A 17,037-nucleotide genomic window follows, 5' to 3' on the forward strand; every position below is an offset into this window, starting at 1 on the left:
TGCTGGTACTTGCCAAGCCTTAAGCTGCATTGCTGCTGCAATCTGACGAGAGCAGGCACATTCAGCTTATAATGGCCATTGACAGCAGCTGTTCAATTTGAACCTTCTTTTACTATCTTTGACAGGGAAACTAACACAATTTTCAGGTTCAAAAAGGTCAACGGAACTTGGGATTCCCAGGCAGTCTCCCATGCTGGTACTTGCCAAGCCTTAAGCTGCATTGCTGCTGCGATCTGACGAGAGCAGGCACATTCAGCTTAGAATGGCCGTTGACAGCAGCTGTTCAATTCGAACCTTCTTTTACCATCTTTGACAGAGAAACTAACACAATTTTCAGGTTCAAAAAGGTCAACGGAACTTGGGATTCCCAGCCAGTCTCCCATGCTGGTACTTGCCAAGCCTTAAGCTGCATTGCTGCTCCGATCTGACGAGAGCAGGCACATTCAGCTTAGAATGGCCGTTGACAGCAGCTGTTCAATTTGAACCTTCTTTTACCATCTTTGACAGAGAAACTAACACAATTTTCAGGTTCAAAAAGGTCAACGGAACTTGGGATTCCCAGCCAGTCTCCCATGCTGGTACTTGCCAAGCCTTAAGATGCATTGCTGCTGCGATCTGACGAGAGAAGGCACATTCAGCTTAGAATGGCCGTTGACAGCAGGTGTTCAATTTGAACCTTCTTTTACTATCTCATAGAGAAACTAACACAATTTTCAGGTTCAAAAAGGTCAACGGAACTTGGGATTCCCAGCCAGTCTCCCATGCTGGTACTTGCCAAGCCTTAAGCTGCATTGCTGCTCCGATCTGACGAGAGCAGGCACATTCAGCTTAGAATGGCCGTTGACAGCAGCTGTTCAATTTGAACCTTCTTTTACCATCTTTGACAGAGAAACTAACACAATTTTCAGGTTCAAAAAGGTCAACGGAACTTGGGATTCCCAGCCAGTCTCCCATGCTGGTACTTGCCAAGCCTTAAGATGCATTGCTGCTGCGATCTGACGAGAGAAGGCACATTCAGCTTAGAATGGCCGTTGACAGCAGGTGTTCAATTTGAACCTTCTTTTACTATCTCATAGAGAAACTAACACAATTTTCAGGTTCAAAAAGGTCAACGGAACTTGGGATTCCCAGCCAGTCTCCCATGCTGGTACTTGCCAAGCCTTAAGCTGCATTGCTGCTGCGATCTGACGAGAGCAGGCACATTCAGCTTAGAATGGCCGTTGACAGCAGCTGTTCAATTCGAACCTTCTTTTACCATCTTTGACAGAGAAACTAACACAATTTTCAGGTTCAAAAAGGTCAACGGAACTTGGGATTCCCAGCCAGTCTCCCATGCTGGTACTTGCCAAGCCTTAAGCTGCATTGCTGCTCCGATCTGACGAGAGCAGGCACATTCAGCTTAGAATGGCCGTTGACAGCAGCTGTTCAATTTGAACCTTCTTTTACTATCTCATAGAGAAACTAACACAATTTTCAGGTTCAAAAAGGTCAACGGAACTTGGGATTCCCAGCCAGTCTCCCATGCTGGTACTTGCCAAGCCTTAAGCTGCATTGCTGCTCCGATCTGACGAGAGCAGGCACATTCAGCTTAGAATGGCCGTTGACAGCAGCTGTTCAATTTGAACCTTCTTTTACCATCTTTGACAGAGAAACTAACACAATTTTCAGGTTCAAAAAGGTCAACGGAACTTGGGATTCCCAGCCAGTCTCCCATGCTGGTACTTGCCAAGCCTTAAGATGCATTGCTGCTGCGATCTGACGAGAGAAGGCACATTCAGCTTAGAATGGCCGTTGACAGCAGGTGTTCAATTTGAACCTTCTTTTACTATCTCATAGAGAAACTAACACAATTTTCAGGTTCAAAAAGGTCAACGGAACTTGGGATTCCCAGCCAGTCTCCCATGCTGGTACTTGCCAAGCCTTAAGCTGCATTGCTGCTGCGATCTGACGAGAGCAGGCACATTCAGCTTAGAATGGCCGTTGACAGCAGCTGTTCAATTCGAACCTTCTTTTACCATCTTTGACAGAGAAACTAACACAATTTTCAGGTTCAAAAAGGTCAACGGAACTTGGGATTCCCAGCCAGTCTCCCATGCTGGTACTTGCCAAGCCTTAAGCTGCATTGCTGCTCCGATCTGACGAGAGCAGGCACATTCAGCTTAGAATGGCCGTTGACAGCAGCTGTTCAATTTGAACCTTCTTTTACCATCTTTGACAGAGAAACTAACACAATTTTCAGGTTCAAAAAGGTCAACGGAACTTGGGATTCCCAGCCAGTCTCCCATGCTGGTACTTGCCAAGCCTTAAGATGCATTGCTGCTGCGATCTGACGAGAGAAGGCACATTCAGCTTAGAATGGCCGTTGACAGCAGGTGTTCAATTTGAACCTTCTTTTACTATCTCATAGAGAAACTAACACAATTTTCAGGTTCAAAAAGGTCAACGGAACTTGGGATTCCCAGCCAGTCTCCCATGCTGGTACTTGCCAAGCCTTAAGCTGCATTGCTGCTCCGATCTGACGAGAGCAGGCACATTCAGCTTAGAATGGCCGTTGACAGCAGCTGTTCAATTTGAACCTTCTTTTACCATCTTTGACAGAGAAACTAACACAATTTTCAGGTTCAAAAAGGTCAACGGAACTTGGGATTCCCAGCCAGTCTCCCATGCTGGTACTTGCCAAGCCTTAAGATGCATTGCTGCTGCGATCTGACGAGAGAAGGCACATTCAGCTTAGAATGGCCGTTGACAGCAGGTGTTCAATTTGAACCTTCTTTTACTATCTCATAGAGAAACTAACACAATTTTCAGGTTCAAAAAGGTCAACGGAACTTGGGATTCCCAGCCAGTCTCCCATGCTGGTACTTGCCAAGCCTTAAGCTGCATTGCTGCTGCGATCTGACGAGAGCAGGCACATTCAGCTTAGAATGGCCGTTGACAGCAGCTGTTAAATTTGAACCTTCTTTTACCATCTTTGACAGGGAAACTAACAGCATTTTTCAGGTTCAAAAAGGTCAACGGAACTTGGGATTCCCAGCCAGTCTCCCATGCTGGTACTTGCCAAGCCTTAAGCTGCATTTCTGCTGCGATCTGACGAGAGCAGGCACATTCAGCTTGGAATGGCTGTTGACAGCAGCTGTTCAATTTGAACCTTCTTTTACTATCTCATAGAGAAACTAACACAATTTTCAGGTTCAAAAAGGTCAACGGAACTTGGGATTGCCAGCCAGTCTCCCATGCTGGTACTCGCCAAGCCTTAAGCTGCATTGCTGCTGCGATCTGACTAGAGCAGGCACATTCAGCTTAGAATGGCCATTGACAGCAGCTGTTCAATTTGAACCTTCTTTTACTATCTCATAGAGAAACTAACACAATTTTCTTGTTCAAAGAAGTCAACAGAACTTGGGATTCCCAGCCAGTCTCCCATTCTGGTACTTGCCAAGCCTTAAGCTGCATTGCTGCTGCGATCTGACAAGAGCAGGCACATTCAGCTTAGAATGGCCGTTGACAGCAGCTGTTCAATTTGAACCTTCTTTTACTATCTCATAGAGAAACTAACACAATTTTCAGGTTCAAAAAAGTCAACGGAACTTGGGATTCCCAGCCAGTCTCCCATGCTGGTACTTGCCAAGCCTTCAGCTGCATTGCTGCTGCAATCTGACGAGAGCAGGCACATTCAGCTTAGAATGGCAGTTGACAGCAGCTGTTCAAATTTCAGGTTCAAAAAGGTCAACGGAACTTGGGATTTCCAGCCAGTCTCCCATGCTGGTACTTGCCAAGCCTTAAGCTGCATTGCTGCTGCGATCTGACAAGAGCAGGCACATTCAGCTTAGAATGGCCGTTGACAGCAGCTGTTCAATTTGAACCTTCTTTTACTATCTCATAGAGAAACTAACACAATTTTCAGGTTCAAAAAAGTCAACGGAACTTGGGATTCCCAGCCAGTCTCCCATGCTGGTACTTGCCAAGCCTTAAGCTGCATTGCTGCTGCAATCTGACGAGAGCAGGCACATTCAGCTTAGAATGGCAGTTGACAGCAGCTGTTCAAATTTCAGGTTCAAAAAGGTCAACGGAACTTGGGATTTCCAGCCAGTCTCCCATGCTGGTACTTGCCAAGCCTTAAGCTGCATTGCTGCTGCGATCTGACGAGAGCAGGCACATTCAGCTTAGAATGGCCGTTGACAGCAGCCGTTCAATTTGAACCTTCTTTTACTATCTCATAGAGAAACTAACACAATTTTCAGGTTCAAAAAGTTCAACGGAACTTGGGATTCCCAGCCAGTCTCCCATGCTGGTACTTGCCAAGCCTTAAGCTGCATTGCTGCTTCGATCTGACGAGAGCTGGCACATTCAGCTTAGAATGGCCGTTGACAGCAGCTGTTCAATTTGAACCTTCTTTTACTATCTCATAGAGAAACTAACACAATTTTCAGGTTCAAAAAGGTCAACGGAACTTGGGATTCCCAGCCAGTCTCCCATGCTGGTACTTGCCAAGCCTTAAGCTGCATTTCTGCTGCGATCTGACGAGAGCAGGCACATTCAGCTTAGAATGGCCGTTGACAGCAGCTGTTCAATTTGAACCTTCTTTTACCATCTTTGACAGAGAAACTAACACAATTTTCAGATTCAAAAAGGTCAACGGAACTTGGGATTCCCAGCCAGTCTCCCATGCTGGTACTTGCCAAGCCTTAAGCTGCATTGCTGCAGCGATCTGTTGAGAGCAGGCACATTCAGCTTAGAATGGCCATTGAAAGTAGCTGTTCAATTTGAACCTTCTTTTACTATCTCATAGAGAAACTAACACAATTTTCAGGTTCAAAAAGTTCAACGGAACTTGGGATTCCCAGCCAGTCTCCCATGCTGGTACTTGCCAAGCCTTAAGCTGCATTGCTGCTGCGATCTGATGAGAGCAGGCACATTCAGCTTATAATGGCCATTGACAGCAACTGTTCAATTTGAACCTTCTTTTACTATCTTTGACAGGGAAACTAACACAATTTTCAGGTTCAAAAAGGTCAACGGAACTTGAGATTCCCAGCCAGTCTCCCATGCTGGTACTTGCCAAGCCTTAAGCTGCATTGCTGCTGCGATCTGACGAGAGCAGGCACATTCAGCTTAGAATGGCCGTTGACAGCAGCTGTTCAATTCGAACCTTCTTTTACCATCTTTGACAGAGAAACTAACACAATTTTCAGGTTCAAAAAGGTCAACGGAACTTGGGATTCCCAGCCAGTCTCCCATGCTGGTACTTGCCAAGCCTTAAGCTGCATTGCTGCTCCGATCTGACGAGAGCAGGCACATTCAGCTTAGAATGGCCGTTGACAGCAGCTGTTCAATTTGAACCTTCTTTTACCATCTTTGACAGAGAAACTAACACAATTTTCAGGTTCAAAAAGGTCAACGGAACTTGGGATTCCCAGCCAGTCTCCCATGCTGGTACTTGCCAAGCCTTAAGCTGCATTGCTGCTGCGATCTGACGAGAGCAGGCACATTCAGCTTAGAATGGCCGTTGACAGCAGCTGTTCAATTTGAACCTTCTTTTACTATCTCATAGAGAAACTAACACAATTTTCAGGTTCAAAAAGGTCAACAGAACTTGGGATTCCCAGCCAGTCTCCCATGCTGGTACTTGCCAAGCCTTAAGCTGCATTGCTGCTGCGATCTGACGAGAGCAGGCACATTCAGCTTAGAATGGCCGTTGACAGCAGCTGTTCAATTTGAACCTTCTTTTACTATCTCATAGAGAAACTAACACAATTTTCAGGTTCAAAAAGGTCAACGGAACTTGGGATTCCCAGCCAGTCTCCCATGCTGGTACTTGCCAAGCCTTAAGCTGCATTGCTGCTGCAATCTGACGAGAGCAGGCACATTCAGCTTAGAATGGCAGTTGACAGCAGCTGTTCAATTTGAACCTTCTTTTACCATCTTTGACAGAGAAACTAATACAATTTTCAGGTTCAAAAAGGTCAACGGAACTTGGGATTCCCAGCCAGTCTCCCATGCTGGTACTTGCCAAGCCTTAAGCTGCATTGCTGCTGCGATCTGACGAGAGCTGGCACATTCAGCTTAGAATGGCCGTTGACAGCAGCTGTTCAATTTGAACCTTCTTTTACTATCTCATAGAGAAACTAACACAATTTTCAGGTTCAAAAAGGTCAACGGAACTTGGGATTCCCAGCCAGTCTCCCATGCTGGTACTTGCCAAGCCTTAAGCTGCATTGCTGCTGCGATCTGACGAGAGCAGGCACATTCAGCTTAGAATGGCCGTTGACAGCAGCTGTTCAATTTGAACCTTCTTTTACCATCTTTGACAGAGAAACTAACACAATTTTCAGGTTCAAAAAGGTCAACGGAACTTGGGATTCCCAGCCAGTCTCCCATGCTGGTACTTGCCAAGCCTTAAGCTGCATTGCTGCTGTGATCTGACGAGAGCAGGCACATTCAGCTTAGAATGGCCATTGACAGCAGCTGTTCAATTTCAACCTTCTTTTACCATCTTTGACAGAGAAACTAATACAATTTTCAGGTTCAAAAAGGTCAACGGAACTTGGGATTCCCAGCCAGTCTCCCATGCTGGTACTTGCCAAGCCTTAAGCTGCATTGCTGCTGCGATCTGACGAGAGCAGGCACATTCAGCTTAGAATGGCCGTTGACAGCAGCTGTTCAATTTGAACCTTCTTTTACTATCTCATAGAGAAACTAACACAATTTTCAGGTTCAAAAAGGTCAACGGAACTTGGGATTCCCAGCCAGTCTCCCATGCTGGTACTTGCCAAGCCTTAAGCTGCATTGCTGCTGCGATCTGACGAGAGCAGGCACATTCAGCTTAGAATGGCCGTTGACAGCAGCTGTTCAATTTGAACCTTCTTTTACTATCTCATAGAGAAACTAACACAATTTTCAGGTTCAAAAAGGTCAACGGAACTTGGGATTCCCAGCCAGTCTCCCATGCTGGTACTTGCCAAGCCTTAAGCTGCATTGCTGCTGCGATCTGACGAGAGCAGGCACATTCAGCTTAGAATGGCCGTTGACAGCAGCTGTTCAATTTGAACCTTCTTTTACTATCTCATAGAGAAACTAACACAATTTTCAGGTTCAAAAAGGTCAACGGAACTTGGGATTCCCTGCCAGTCTCCCATGCTGGTACTTGCCAAGCCTTAAGCTGCATTTCTGCTGCGATCTGACGAGAGCAGGCACATTCAGCTTAGAATGGCCGTTGACAGCAGCTGTTCAATTTGAACCTTCTTTTACTATCTCATAGAGAAACTAACACAATTTTCAGGTTCAAAAAGGTCAACGGAACTTGGGATTCCCAGCCAGTCTCCCATGCTGGTACTTGCCAAGCCTTAAGCTGCATTGCTGCTGCGATCTGACGAGAGCAGGCACATTCAGCTTAGAATGGCCGTTGACTGCAGCTGTTCAATTTGAACCTTCTTTTACTATCTCATAGAGAAACTAACACAATTTTCAGGTTCAAAAAGTTCAACGGAACTTGGGATTCCCAGCCAGTCTCCCATGCTGGTACTTGCCAAGCCTTAAGCTGCATTGCTGCTGCGATCTGACGAGAGCAGGCACATTCAGCTTAGAATGGCCGTTGACAGCAGCTGTTCAATTTGAACCTTCTTTTACTATCTCATAGAGAAACTAACACAATTTTCAGGTTCAAAAAGGTCAACGGAACTTGGGATTCCCAGCCAGTCTCCCATGCTGCTACTTGCCAAGCCTTAAGCTGCATTTCTGCTGCGATCTGACGAGAGCAGGCACATTCAGCTTAGAATGGCCGTTGACAGCAGCTGTTCAATTTGAACCTTCTTTTACCATCTTTGACAGAGAAACTAACACAATTTTCAGATTCAAAAAGGTCAACAGAACTTGGGATTCCCAGCCAGTCTCCCATGCTGGTACTTGCCAAGCCTTAAGCTGCATTGCTGCAGCGATCTGACGAGAGCAGACACATTCAGCTTAGAATGGCCATTGACAGCAGCTGTTCAATTTGAACCTTCTTTTACTATCTTTGACAGGGAAACTAACACAATTTTCAGGTTCAAAAAGGTCAACGGAACTCGGGATTCCCAGCCAGTCTCCCATGCTGGTACTTGCCAAGCCTTAAGCTGCATTGCTGCTGCGATCTGACGAGAGCAGGCACATTCAGCTTATAATGGCCATTGACAGCAGCTGTTCAATTTGAACCTTCTTTTACTATATTTGACAGGGAAACTAACACAATATTCAGGTTCAAAAAGGTCAACGGAACTTGGGATTCCCAGGCAGTCTCCCATGCTGGTACTTGCCAAGCCTTAAGCTGCATTGCTGCTGCGATCTGACGAGAGCAGGCACATTCAGCTTAGAATGGCCGTTGACAGCAGCTGTTCAATTCGAACCTTCTTTTACCATCTTTGACAGAGAAACTAACACAATTTTCAGGTTCAAAAAGGTCAACGGAACTTGGGATTCCCAGCCAGTCTCCCATGCTGGTACTTGCCAAGCCTTAAGCTGCATTGCTGCTCCGATCTGACGAGAGCAGGCACATTCAGCTTAGAATGGCCGTTGACAGCAGCTGTTCAATTTGAACCTTCTTTTACCATCTTTGACAGAGAAACTAACACAATTTTCAGGTTCAAAAAGGTCAACGGAACTTGGGATTCCCAGCCAGTCTCCCATGCTGGTACTTGCCAAGCCTTAAGATGCATTGCTGCTGCGATCTGACGAGAGAAGGCACATTCAGCTTAGAATGGCCGTTGACAGCAGCTGTTCAATTTGAACCTTCTTTTACTATCTCATAGAGAAACTAACACAATTTTCAGGTTCAAAAAGGTCAACGGAACTTGGGATTCCCAGCCAGTCTCCCATGCTGGTACTTGCCAAGCCTTAAGCTGCATTGCTGCTGCGATCTGACGAGAGCAGGCACATTCAGCTTAGAATGGCCGTTGACAGCAGCTGTTCAATTTGAACCTTCTTTTACCATCTTTGACAGAGAAACTAACACAATTTTCAGGTTCAAAAAGGTCAATGGAACTTGGGATTCCCAGCCAGTCTCCCATGCTGGTACTTGCCAAGACTTAAGCTGCATTGCTGCTGTGATCTGACGAGAGCAGGCACATTCAGCTTAGAATGGCCATTGACAGCAGCTGTTCAATTTGAACCTTCTTTTACCATCTTTGACAGAGAAACTAATACAATTTTCAGGTTCAAAAAGGTCAACGGAACTTGGGATTCCCAGCCAGTCTCCCATGCTGGTACTTGCCAAGCCTTAAGCTGCATTGCTGCTGCGATCTGACGAGAGCAGGCACATTCAGCTTAGAATGGCCGTTGACAGCAGGTGTTCAATTTGAACCTTCTTTTACTATCTCATAGAGAAACTAACACAATTTTCAGGTTCAAAAAGGTCAACGGAACTTGGGATTCCCAGCCAGTCTCCCATGCTGGTACTTGCCAAGCCTTAAGCTGCATTGCTGCTGCGATCTGACGAGAGCAGGCACATTCAGCTTAGAATGGCCGTTGACAGCAGCTGTTAAATTTGAACCTTCTTTTACCATCTTTGACAGGGAAACTAACAGCATTTTTCAGGTTCAAAAAGGTCAACGGAACTTGGGATTCCCAGCCAGTCTCCCATGCTGGTACTTGCCAAGCCTTAAGCTGCATTTCTGCTGCGATCTGACGAGAGCAGGCACATTCAGCTTTGAATGGCTGTTGACAGCAGCTGTTCAATTTGAACCTTCTTTTACTATCTCATAGAGAAACTAACACAATTTTCAGGTTCAAAGAAGTCAACAGAACTTGGGATTCCCAGCCAGTCTCCCATTCTGGTACTTGCCAAGCCTTAAGCTGCATTGCTGCTGTGATCTGACAAGAGCAGGCACATTCAGCTTAGAATGGCCGTTGACAGCAGCTGTTCAATTTGAACCTTCTTTTACTATCTCATAGAGAAACTAACACAATTTTCAGGTTCAAAAAAGTCAACGGAACTTGGGATTCCCAGCCAGTCTCCCATGCTGGTACTTGCCAAGCCTTCAGCTGCATTGCTGCTGCAATCTGACGAGAGCAGGCACATTCAGCTTAGAATGGCAGTTGACAGCAGCTGTTCAAATTTCAGGTTCAAAAAGGTCAACGGAACTTGGGATTTCCAGCCAGTCTCCCATGCTGGTACTTGCCAAGCCTTAAGCTGCATTGCTGCTGCGATCTGACAAGAGCAGGCACATTCAGCTTAGAATGGCCGTTGACAGCAGCTGTTCAATTTGAACCTTCTTTTACTATCTCATAGAGAAACTAACACAATTTTCAGGTTCAAAAAAGTCAACGGAACTTGGGATTCCCAGCCAGTCTCCCATGCTGGTACTTGCCAAGCCTTAAGCTGCATTGCTGCTGCAATCTGACGAGAGCAGGCACATTCAGCTTAGAATGGCAGTTGACAGCAGCTGTTCAAATTTCAGGTTCAAAAAGGTCAACGGAACTTGGGATTTCCAGCCAGTCTCCCATGCTGGTACTTGCCAAGCCTTAAGCTGCATTGCTGCTGCGATCTGACGAGAGCAGGCACATTCAGCTTAGAATGGCCGTTGACAGCAGCCGTTCAATTTGAACCTTCTTTTACTATCTCATAGAGAAACTAACACAATTTTCAGGTTCAAAAAGTTCAACGGAACTTGGGATTCCCAGCCAGTCTCCCATGCTGGTACTTGCCAAGCCTTAAGCTGCATTGCTGCTTCGATCTGACGAGAGCTGGCACATTCAGCTTAGAATGGCCGTTGACAGCAGCTGTTCAATTTGAACCTTCTTTTATTATCTCATAGAGAAACTAACACAATTTTCAGGTTCAAAAAGGTCAACGGAACTTGGGATTCCCAGCCAGTCTCCCATGCTGGTACTTGCCAAGCCTTAAGCTGCATTTCTGCTGCGATCTGACGAGAGCAGGCACATTCAGCTTAGAATGGCCGTTGATAGCAGCTGTTCAATTTGAACCTTCTTTTACCATCTTTGACAGAGAAACTAACACAATTTTCAGATTCAAAAAGGTCAACGGAACTTGGGATTCCCAGCCAGTCTCCCATGCTGGTACTTGCCAAGCCTTAAGCTGCATTGCTGCAGCGATCTGATGAGAGCAGGCACATTCAGCTTAGAATGGCCATTGAAAGTAGCTGTTCAATTTGAACCTTCTTTTACTATCTCATAGAGAAACTAACACAATTTTCAGGTTCAAAAAGTTCAACGGAACTTGGGATTCCCAGCCAGTCTCCCATGCTGGTACTTGCCAAGCCTTAAGCTGCATTGCTGCTGCGATCTGATGAGAGCAGGCACATTCAGCTTATAATGGCCATTGACAGCAACTGTTCAATTTGAACCTTCTTTTACTATCTTTGACAGGGAAACTAACACAATTTTCAGGTTCAAAAAGGTCAACGGAACTTGGGATTCCCAGCCAGTCTCCCATGCTGGTACTTGCCAAGCCTTAAGCTGCATTGCTGCTGCGATCTGACGAGAGCAGGCACATTCAGCTTAGAATGGCCGTTGACAGCAGCTGTTCAATTCGAACCTTCTTTTACCATCTTTGACAGAGAAACTAACACAATTTTCAGGTTCAAAAAGGTCAACGGAACTTGGGATTCCCAGCCAGTCTCCCATGCTGGTACTTGCCAAGCCTTAAGCTGCATTGCTGCTCCGATCTGACGAGAGCAGGCACATTCAGCTTAGAATGGCCGTTGACAGCAGCTGTTCAATTTGAACCTTCTTTTACCATCTTTGACAGAGAAACTAACACAATTTTCAGGTTCAAAAAGGTCAACGGAACTTGGGATTCCCAGCCAGTCTCCCATGCTGGTACTTGCCAAGCCTTAAGCTGCATTGCTGCTGCGATCTGACGAGAGCAGGCACATTCAGCTTAGAATGGCCGTTGACAGCAGCTGTTCAATTTGAACCTTCTTTTACTATCTCATAGAGAAACTAACACAATTTTCAGGTTCAAAAAGGTCAACGGAACTTGGGATTCCCAGCCAGTCTCCCATGCTGGTACTTGCCAAGCCTTAAGCTGCATTGCTGCTGCGATCTGACGAGAGCAGGCACATTCAGCTTAGAATGGCCATTGACAGCAGCTGTTCAATTTGAACCTTCTTTTACTATTTTTATAGAGAAACTAACACAATTTTCAGGTTCAAAAAGGTCAACGGAACTTGGGATTCCCAGCCAGTCTCCCATGCTGGTACTTGCCAAGCCTTAAGCTGCATTGCTGCTGCGATCTGACGAGAGCAGGCACATTCAGCTTAGAATGGCCGTTGACAGCAGCTGTTAAATTTGAACCTTCTTTTACCATCTTTGACAGGGAAACTAACACAATTTTCAGGTTCAAAAAGGTCAACAGAACTTGGGATTCCCAGCCAGTCTCCCATGCTGGTACTTGCCAAGCCTTAAGCTGCATTGCTGCTGCGATCTGACGAGAGCAGGCACATTCAGCTTAGAATGGCCGTTGACAGCAGCTGTTCAATGTGAACCTTCTTTTACTATCTCATAGAGAAACTAACACAATTTTCAGGTTCAAAAAGGTCAACGGAACTTGGGATTCCCAGCCAGTCTCCCATGCTGGTACTTGCCAAGCCTTAAGCTGCATTGCTGCTGCAATCTGACGAGAGCAGGCACATTCAGCTTAGAATGGCAGTTGACAGCAGCTGTTCAATTTGAACCTTCTTTTACCATCTTTGACAGAGAAACTAATACAATTTTCAGGTTCAAAAAGGTCAACGGAACTTGGGATTCCCAGCCAGTCTCCCATGCTGGTACTTGCCAAGCCTTAAGCTGCATTGCTGCTGCAATCTGACGAGAGCAGGCACATTCAGCTTAGAATGGCAGTTGACAGCAGCTGTTCAAATTTCAGGTTCAAAAAGGTCAACGGAACTTGGGATTTCCAGCCAGTCTCCCATGCTGGTACTTGCCAAGCCTTAAGCTGCATTGCTGCTGCGATCTGACGAGAGCAGGCACATTCAGCTTAGAATGGCCGTTGACAGCAGCCGTTCAATTTGAACCTTCTTTTACTATCTCATAGAGAAACTAACACAATTTTCAGGTTCAAAAAGTTCAACGGAACTTGGGATTCCCAGCCAGTCTCCCATGCTGGTACTTGCCAAGCCTTAAGCTGCATTGCTGCTTCGATCTGACGAGAGCTGGCACATTCAGCTTAGAATGGCCGTTGACAGCAGCTGTTCAATTTGAACCTTCTTTTACTATCTCATAGAGAAACTAACACAATTTTCAGGTTCAAAAAGGTCAACGGAACTTGGGATTCCCAGCCAGTCTCCCATGCTGGTACTTGCCAAGCCTTAAGCTGCATTTCTGCTGCGATCTGACGAGAGCAGGCACATTCAGCTTAGAATGGCCGTTGACAGCAGCTGTTCAATTTGAACCTTCTTTTACCATCTTTGACAGAGAAACTAACACAATTTTCAGATTCAAAAAGGTCAACGGAACTTGGGATTCCCAGCCAGTCTCCCATGCTGGTACTTGCCAAGCCTTAAGCTGCATTGCTGCAGCGATCTGATGAGAGCAGGCACATTCAGCTTAGAATGGCCATTGAAAGTAGCTGTTCAATTTGAACCTTCTTTTACTATCTCATAGAGAAACTAACACAATTTTCAGGTTCAAAAAGTTCAACGGAACTTGGGATTCCCAGCCAGTCTCCCATGCTGGTACTTGCCAAGCCTTAAGCTGCATTGCTGCTGCGATCTGATGAGAGCAGGCACATTCAGCTTATAATGGCCATTGACAGCAACTGTTCAATTTGAACCTTCTTTTACTATCTTTGACAGGGAAACTAACACAATTTTCAGGTTCAAAAAGGTCAACGGAACTTGGGATTCCCAGCCAGTCTCCCATGCTGGTACTTGCCAAGCCTTAAGCTGCATTGCTGCTGCGATCTGACGAGAGCAGGCACATTCAGCTTAGAATGGCCGTTGACAGCAGCTGTTCAATTCGAACCTTCTTTTACCATCTTTGACAGAGAAACTAACACAATTTTCAGGTTCAAAAAGGTCAACGGAACTTGGGATTCCCAGCCAGTCTCCCATGCTGGTACTTGCCAAGCCTTAAGCTGCATTGCTGCTCCGATCTGACGAGAGCAGGCACATTCAGCTTAGAATGGCCGTTGACAGCAGCTGTTCAATTTGAACCTTCTTTTACCATCTTTGACAGAGAAACTAACACAATTTTCAGGTTCAAAAAGGTCAACGGAACTTGGGATTCCCAGCCAGTCTCCCATGCTGGTACTTGCCAAACCTTAAGCTGCATTGCTGCTGCGATCTGACGAGAGCAGGCACATTCAGCTTAGAATGGCCGTTGACAGCAGCTGTTCAATTTGAACCTTCTTTTACTATCTCATAGAGAAACTAACACAATTTTCAGGTTCAAAAAGGTCAACAGAACTTGGGATTCCCAGCCAGTCTCCCATGCTGGTACTTGCCAAGCCTTAAGCTGCATTGCTGCTGCGATCTGACGAGAGCAGGCACATTCAGCTTAGAATGGCCGTTGACAGCAGCTGTTCAATTTGAACCTTCTTTTACTATTTTTATAGAGAAACTAACACAATTTTCAGGTTCAAAAAGGTCAACGGAACTTGGGATTCCCAGCCAGTCTCCCATGCTGGTACTTGCCAAGCCTTAAGCTGCATTGCTGCTGCGATCTGACGAGAGCAGGCACATTCAGCTTAGAATGGCCGTTGACAGCAGCTGTTAAATTTGAACCTTCTTTTACCATCTTTGACAGGGAAACTAACACAATTTTCAGGTTCAAAAAGGTCAACGGAACTTGGGATTCCCAGCCAGTCTCCCATGCTGGTACTTGCCAAGCCTTAAGCTGCATTGCTGCTGCGATCTGACGAGAGCAGGCACATTCAGCTTAGAATGGCCGTTGACAGCAGCTGTTCAATGTGAACCTTCTTTTACTATCTCATAGAGAAACTAACACAATTTTCAGGTTCAAAAAGGTCAACGGAACTTGGGATTCCCAGCCAGTCTCCCATGCTGGTACTTGCCAAGCCTTAAGCTGCATTGCTGCTGCGATCTGACGAGAGCAGGCACATTCAGCTTAGAATGGCCGTTGACAGCAGCTGTTCAATGTGAACCTTCTTTTACTATCTCATAGAGAAACTAACACAATTTTCAGGTTCAAAAAGGTCAACGGAACTTGGGATTCCCAGCCAGTCTCCCATGCTGGTACTTGCCAAGCCTTAAGCTGCATTGCTGCTGCAATCTGACGAGAGCAGGCACATTCAGCTTAGAATGGCAGTTGACAGCAGCTGTTCAATTTGAACCTTCTTTTACCATCTTTGACAGAGAAACTAATACAATTTTCAGGTTCAAAAAGGTCAACGGAACTTGGGATTCCCAGCCAGTCTCCCATGCTGGTACTTGCCAAGCCTTAAGCTGCATTGCTGCTGCGATCTGACGAGAGCTGGCACATTCAGCTTAGAATGGCCGTTGACAGCAGCTGTTCAATTTGAACCTTCTTTTACTATCTCATAGAGAAACTAACACAATTTTCAGGTTCAAAAAGGTCAACGGAACTTGGGATTCCCAGCCAGTCTCCCATGCTGGTACTTGCCAAGCCTTAAGCTGCATTGCTGCTGCGATCTGACGAGAGCAGGCACATTCAGCTTAGAATGGCCGTTGACAGCAGCTGTTCAATTTGAACCTTCTTTTACTATCTCATAGAGAAACTAACACAATTTTCAGGTTCAAAAAGGTCAACGGAACTTGGGATTCCCAGCCAGTCTCCCATGCTGGTACTTGCCAAGCCTTAAGCTGCATTGCTGCTGCGATCTGACGAGAGCAGGCACATTCAGCTTAGAATGGCCGTTGACAGCAGCTGTTCAATTTGAACCTTCTTTTACCATCTTTGACAGAGAAACTAACACAATTTTCAGGTTCAAAAAGGTCAACGGAACTTGGGATTCCCAGCCAGTCTCCCATGCTGGTACTTGCCAAGCCTTAAGCTGCATTGCTGCTGTGATCTGACGAGAGCAGGCACATTCAGCTTAGAATGGCCATTGACAGCAGCTGTTCAATTTGAACCTTCTTTTACCATCTTTGACAGAGAAACTAATACAATTTTCAGGTTCAAAAAGGTCAACGGAACTTGGGATTCCCAGCCAGTCTCCCATGCTGGTACTTGCCAAGCCTTAAGCTGCATTGCTGCTGCGATCTGACGAGAGCAGGCACATTCAGCTTAGAATGGCCGTTGACAGCAGCTGTTCAATTTGAACCTTCTTTTACTATCTCATAGAGAAACTAACACAATTTTCAGGTTCAAAAAGGTCAACGGAACTTGGGATTCCCAGCCAGTCTCCCATGCTGGTACTTGCCAAGCCTTAAGCTGCATTGCTGCTGCGATCTGACGAGAGCAGGCACATTCAGCTTAGAATGGCCGTTGACAGCAGCTGTTCAATTTGAACCTTCTTTTACTATCTCATAGAGAAACTAACACAATTTTCAGGTTCAAAAAGGTCAACGGAACTTGGGATTCCCAGCCAGTCTCCCATGCTGGTACTTGCCAAGCCTTAAGCTGCATTTCTGCTGCGATCTGACGAGAGCAGGCACATTCAGCTTAGAATGGCCGTTGACAGCAGCTGTTCAATTTGAACCTTCTTTTACTATCTCATAGAGAAACTAACACAATTTTCAGGTTCAAAAAGGTCAACGGAACTTGGGATTCCCAGCCAGTCTCCCATGCTGGTACTTGCCAAGCCTTAAGCTGCATTGCTGCTGCGATCTGACGAGAGCAGGCACATTCAGCTTAGAATGGCCGTTGACAGCAGCTGTTAAATTTGAACCTTCTTTTACCATCTTTGACAGGGAAACTAACACAATTTTCAGGTTCAAAAAGGTCAACGGAACTTGGGATTTCCAGCCAGTCTCCCATGCTGGTACTTGCCAAGCCTTAAGCTGCATTGCTGCTGCGATCTGACGAGAGCAGGCACATTCAGCTTAGAATGGCCGTTGACTGCAGCTGTTCAATTTGAACCTTCTTTTACTATCTCATAGAGAAACTAACACAATTTTCAGGTTC

The 17,037-nt window shown here is 45.8% G+C and overlaps 69 pseudogenes; all 69 read right to left on the bottom strand.

The window, feature by feature from the left end:
- Nucleotides 1-155: 155 nt before the first annotated feature.
- Nucleotides 156-274, bottom strand: LOC140104954 (5S ribosomal RNA; annotated as a pseudogene).
- Nucleotides 275-346: 72 nt separating this feature from the next.
- On the bottom strand, nucleotides 347-465 carry LOC140112873 (5S ribosomal RNA; annotated as a pseudogene).
- Nucleotides 466-726: 261 nt separating this feature from the next.
- On the bottom strand, nucleotides 727-845 carry LOC140112874 (5S ribosomal RNA; annotated as a pseudogene).
- Nucleotides 846-1,106: 261 nt separating this feature from the next.
- On the bottom strand, nucleotides 1,107-1,225 carry LOC140089917 (5S ribosomal RNA; annotated as a pseudogene).
- Nucleotides 1,226-1,297: 72 nt separating this feature from the next.
- Nucleotides 1,298-1,416, bottom strand: LOC140112875 (5S ribosomal RNA; annotated as a pseudogene).
- Nucleotides 1,417-1,486: 70 nt separating this feature from the next.
- On the bottom strand, nucleotides 1,487-1,605 carry LOC140112876 (5S ribosomal RNA; annotated as a pseudogene).
- A 261-nt stretch (nucleotides 1,606-1,866) lies between these two features.
- On the bottom strand, nucleotides 1,867-1,985 carry LOC140089928 (5S ribosomal RNA; annotated as a pseudogene).
- Nucleotides 1,986-2,057: 72 nt separating this feature from the next.
- On the bottom strand, nucleotides 2,058-2,176 carry LOC140112877 (5S ribosomal RNA; annotated as a pseudogene).
- Nucleotides 2,177-2,437: 261 nt separating this feature from the next.
- On the bottom strand, nucleotides 2,438-2,556 carry LOC140112879 (5S ribosomal RNA; annotated as a pseudogene).
- Nucleotides 2,557-2,817: 261 nt separating this feature from the next.
- Nucleotides 2,818-2,936, bottom strand: LOC140089939 (5S ribosomal RNA; annotated as a pseudogene).
- Nucleotides 2,937-3,387: 451 nt separating this feature from the next.
- On the bottom strand, nucleotides 3,388-3,506 carry LOC140106385 (5S ribosomal RNA; annotated as a pseudogene).
- Nucleotides 3,507-3,724: 218 nt separating this feature from the next.
- Nucleotides 3,725-3,843, bottom strand: LOC140113031 (5S ribosomal RNA; annotated as a pseudogene).
- A 218-nt stretch (nucleotides 3,844-4,061) lies between these two features.
- LOC140106011 (5S ribosomal RNA) lies at nucleotides 4,062-4,180 on the bottom strand (annotated as a pseudogene).
- A 259-nt stretch (nucleotides 4,181-4,439) lies between these two features.
- Nucleotides 4,440-4,558, bottom strand: LOC140099665 (5S ribosomal RNA; annotated as a pseudogene).
- A 452-nt stretch (nucleotides 4,559-5,010) lies between these two features.
- On the bottom strand, nucleotides 5,011-5,129 carry LOC140098192 (5S ribosomal RNA; annotated as a pseudogene).
- A 72-nt stretch (nucleotides 5,130-5,201) lies between these two features.
- Nucleotides 5,202-5,320, bottom strand: LOC140112880 (5S ribosomal RNA; annotated as a pseudogene).
- Nucleotides 5,321-5,392: 72 nt separating this feature from the next.
- Nucleotides 5,393-5,511, bottom strand: LOC140089950 (5S ribosomal RNA; annotated as a pseudogene).
- A 70-nt stretch (nucleotides 5,512-5,581) lies between these two features.
- LOC140096464 (5S ribosomal RNA) lies at nucleotides 5,582-5,700 on the bottom strand (annotated as a pseudogene).
- Nucleotides 5,701-5,770: 70 nt separating this feature from the next.
- On the bottom strand, nucleotides 5,771-5,889 carry LOC140113220 (5S ribosomal RNA; annotated as a pseudogene).
- Nucleotides 5,890-5,961: 72 nt separating this feature from the next.
- On the bottom strand, nucleotides 5,962-6,080 carry LOC140105814 (5S ribosomal RNA; annotated as a pseudogene).
- Nucleotides 6,081-6,150: 70 nt separating this feature from the next.
- On the bottom strand, nucleotides 6,151-6,269 carry LOC140089961 (5S ribosomal RNA; annotated as a pseudogene).
- Nucleotides 6,270-6,341: 72 nt separating this feature from the next.
- On the bottom strand, nucleotides 6,342-6,460 carry LOC140109877 (5S ribosomal RNA; annotated as a pseudogene).
- Nucleotides 6,461-6,532: 72 nt separating this feature from the next.
- Nucleotides 6,533-6,651, bottom strand: LOC140089972 (5S ribosomal RNA; annotated as a pseudogene).
- Nucleotides 6,652-6,721: 70 nt separating this feature from the next.
- LOC140089994 (5S ribosomal RNA) lies at nucleotides 6,722-6,840 on the bottom strand (annotated as a pseudogene).
- A 70-nt stretch (nucleotides 6,841-6,910) lies between these two features.
- On the bottom strand, nucleotides 6,911-7,029 carry LOC140090005 (5S ribosomal RNA; annotated as a pseudogene).
- Nucleotides 7,030-7,099: 70 nt separating this feature from the next.
- LOC140106956 (5S ribosomal RNA) lies at nucleotides 7,100-7,218 on the bottom strand (annotated as a pseudogene).
- A 70-nt stretch (nucleotides 7,219-7,288) lies between these two features.
- On the bottom strand, nucleotides 7,289-7,407 carry LOC140090016 (5S ribosomal RNA; annotated as a pseudogene).
- A 70-nt stretch (nucleotides 7,408-7,477) lies between these two features.
- LOC140104824 (5S ribosomal RNA) lies at nucleotides 7,478-7,596 on the bottom strand (annotated as a pseudogene).
- A 70-nt stretch (nucleotides 7,597-7,666) lies between these two features.
- Nucleotides 7,667-7,785, bottom strand: LOC140109766 (5S ribosomal RNA; annotated as a pseudogene).
- Nucleotides 7,786-7,857: 72 nt separating this feature from the next.
- LOC140113207 (5S ribosomal RNA) lies at nucleotides 7,858-7,976 on the bottom strand (annotated as a pseudogene).
- Nucleotides 7,977-8,048: 72 nt separating this feature from the next.
- On the bottom strand, nucleotides 8,049-8,167 carry LOC140113098 (5S ribosomal RNA; annotated as a pseudogene).
- Nucleotides 8,168-8,239: 72 nt separating this feature from the next.
- LOC140105524 (5S ribosomal RNA) lies at nucleotides 8,240-8,358 on the bottom strand (annotated as a pseudogene).
- A 72-nt stretch (nucleotides 8,359-8,430) lies between these two features.
- Nucleotides 8,431-8,549, bottom strand: LOC140112881 (5S ribosomal RNA; annotated as a pseudogene).
- A 261-nt stretch (nucleotides 8,550-8,810) lies between these two features.
- On the bottom strand, nucleotides 8,811-8,929 carry LOC140090027 (5S ribosomal RNA; annotated as a pseudogene).
- A 263-nt stretch (nucleotides 8,930-9,192) lies between these two features.
- LOC140090038 (5S ribosomal RNA) lies at nucleotides 9,193-9,311 on the bottom strand (annotated as a pseudogene).
- Nucleotides 9,312-9,381: 70 nt separating this feature from the next.
- Nucleotides 9,382-9,500, bottom strand: LOC140090049 (5S ribosomal RNA; annotated as a pseudogene).
- Nucleotides 9,501-9,762: 262 nt separating this feature from the next.
- On the bottom strand, nucleotides 9,763-9,881 carry LOC140113047 (5S ribosomal RNA; annotated as a pseudogene).
- A 218-nt stretch (nucleotides 9,882-10,099) lies between these two features.
- On the bottom strand, nucleotides 10,100-10,218 carry LOC140113032 (5S ribosomal RNA; annotated as a pseudogene).
- Nucleotides 10,219-10,436: 218 nt separating this feature from the next.
- LOC140106017 (5S ribosomal RNA) lies at nucleotides 10,437-10,555 on the bottom strand (annotated as a pseudogene).
- Nucleotides 10,556-10,814: 259 nt separating this feature from the next.
- On the bottom strand, nucleotides 10,815-10,933 carry LOC140108508 (5S ribosomal RNA; annotated as a pseudogene).
- Nucleotides 10,934-11,005: 72 nt separating this feature from the next.
- Nucleotides 11,006-11,124, bottom strand: LOC140111269 (5S ribosomal RNA; annotated as a pseudogene).
- Nucleotides 11,125-11,385: 261 nt separating this feature from the next.
- LOC140090060 (5S ribosomal RNA) lies at nucleotides 11,386-11,504 on the bottom strand (annotated as a pseudogene).
- A 72-nt stretch (nucleotides 11,505-11,576) lies between these two features.
- LOC140112882 (5S ribosomal RNA) lies at nucleotides 11,577-11,695 on the bottom strand (annotated as a pseudogene).
- A 72-nt stretch (nucleotides 11,696-11,767) lies between these two features.
- LOC140090071 (5S ribosomal RNA) lies at nucleotides 11,768-11,886 on the bottom strand (annotated as a pseudogene).
- Nucleotides 11,887-11,956: 70 nt separating this feature from the next.
- Nucleotides 11,957-12,075, bottom strand: LOC140097571 (5S ribosomal RNA; annotated as a pseudogene).
- A 71-nt stretch (nucleotides 12,076-12,146) lies between these two features.
- On the bottom strand, nucleotides 12,147-12,265 carry LOC140090082 (5S ribosomal RNA; annotated as a pseudogene).
- A 72-nt stretch (nucleotides 12,266-12,337) lies between these two features.
- LOC140096475 (5S ribosomal RNA) lies at nucleotides 12,338-12,456 on the bottom strand (annotated as a pseudogene).
- A 70-nt stretch (nucleotides 12,457-12,526) lies between these two features.
- LOC140113221 (5S ribosomal RNA) lies at nucleotides 12,527-12,645 on the bottom strand (annotated as a pseudogene).
- A 72-nt stretch (nucleotides 12,646-12,717) lies between these two features.
- Nucleotides 12,718-12,836, bottom strand: LOC140113222 (5S ribosomal RNA; annotated as a pseudogene).
- Nucleotides 12,837-12,865: 29 nt separating this feature from the next.
- Nucleotides 12,866-12,984, bottom strand: LOC140106023 (5S ribosomal RNA; annotated as a pseudogene).
- A 259-nt stretch (nucleotides 12,985-13,243) lies between these two features.
- Nucleotides 13,244-13,362, bottom strand: LOC140099676 (5S ribosomal RNA; annotated as a pseudogene).
- A 72-nt stretch (nucleotides 13,363-13,434) lies between these two features.
- LOC140111291 (5S ribosomal RNA) lies at nucleotides 13,435-13,553 on the bottom strand (annotated as a pseudogene).
- A 261-nt stretch (nucleotides 13,554-13,814) lies between these two features.
- LOC140090093 (5S ribosomal RNA) lies at nucleotides 13,815-13,933 on the bottom strand (annotated as a pseudogene).
- Nucleotides 13,934-14,005: 72 nt separating this feature from the next.
- LOC140112883 (5S ribosomal RNA) lies at nucleotides 14,006-14,124 on the bottom strand (annotated as a pseudogene).
- A 72-nt stretch (nucleotides 14,125-14,196) lies between these two features.
- On the bottom strand, nucleotides 14,197-14,315 carry LOC140103989 (5S ribosomal RNA; annotated as a pseudogene).
- Nucleotides 14,316-14,385: 70 nt separating this feature from the next.
- On the bottom strand, nucleotides 14,386-14,504 carry LOC140096497 (5S ribosomal RNA; annotated as a pseudogene).
- A 71-nt stretch (nucleotides 14,505-14,575) lies between these two features.
- Nucleotides 14,576-14,694, bottom strand: LOC140090115 (5S ribosomal RNA; annotated as a pseudogene).
- A 72-nt stretch (nucleotides 14,695-14,766) lies between these two features.
- LOC140090126 (5S ribosomal RNA) lies at nucleotides 14,767-14,885 on the bottom strand (annotated as a pseudogene).
- A 70-nt stretch (nucleotides 14,886-14,955) lies between these two features.
- LOC140090137 (5S ribosomal RNA) lies at nucleotides 14,956-15,074 on the bottom strand (annotated as a pseudogene).
- A 70-nt stretch (nucleotides 15,075-15,144) lies between these two features.
- LOC140113223 (5S ribosomal RNA) lies at nucleotides 15,145-15,263 on the bottom strand (annotated as a pseudogene).
- Nucleotides 15,264-15,335: 72 nt separating this feature from the next.
- LOC140105819 (5S ribosomal RNA) lies at nucleotides 15,336-15,454 on the bottom strand (annotated as a pseudogene).
- Nucleotides 15,455-15,524: 70 nt separating this feature from the next.
- On the bottom strand, nucleotides 15,525-15,643 carry LOC140090148 (5S ribosomal RNA; annotated as a pseudogene).
- Nucleotides 15,644-15,713: 70 nt separating this feature from the next.
- On the bottom strand, nucleotides 15,714-15,832 carry LOC140090159 (5S ribosomal RNA; annotated as a pseudogene).
- Nucleotides 15,833-15,904: 72 nt separating this feature from the next.
- Nucleotides 15,905-16,023, bottom strand: LOC140109888 (5S ribosomal RNA; annotated as a pseudogene).
- A 72-nt stretch (nucleotides 16,024-16,095) lies between these two features.
- LOC140090170 (5S ribosomal RNA) lies at nucleotides 16,096-16,214 on the bottom strand (annotated as a pseudogene).
- Nucleotides 16,215-16,284: 70 nt separating this feature from the next.
- LOC140090181 (5S ribosomal RNA) lies at nucleotides 16,285-16,403 on the bottom strand (annotated as a pseudogene).
- A 70-nt stretch (nucleotides 16,404-16,473) lies between these two features.
- On the bottom strand, nucleotides 16,474-16,592 carry LOC140099687 (5S ribosomal RNA; annotated as a pseudogene).
- A 70-nt stretch (nucleotides 16,593-16,662) lies between these two features.
- On the bottom strand, nucleotides 16,663-16,781 carry LOC140090194 (5S ribosomal RNA; annotated as a pseudogene).
- Nucleotides 16,782-16,853: 72 nt separating this feature from the next.
- On the bottom strand, nucleotides 16,854-16,972 carry LOC140106027 (5S ribosomal RNA; annotated as a pseudogene).
- Nucleotides 16,973-17,037: the final 65 nt, after the last annotated feature.

The sequence above is a fragment of the Engystomops pustulosus genome, chromosome 1 (assembly GCF_040894005.1).
Source record: "Engystomops pustulosus chromosome 1, aEngPut4.maternal, whole genome shotgun sequence".
Classification (NCBI taxonomy): domain Eukaryota; kingdom Metazoa; phylum Chordata; class Amphibia; order Anura; family Leptodactylidae; genus Engystomops; species Engystomops pustulosus.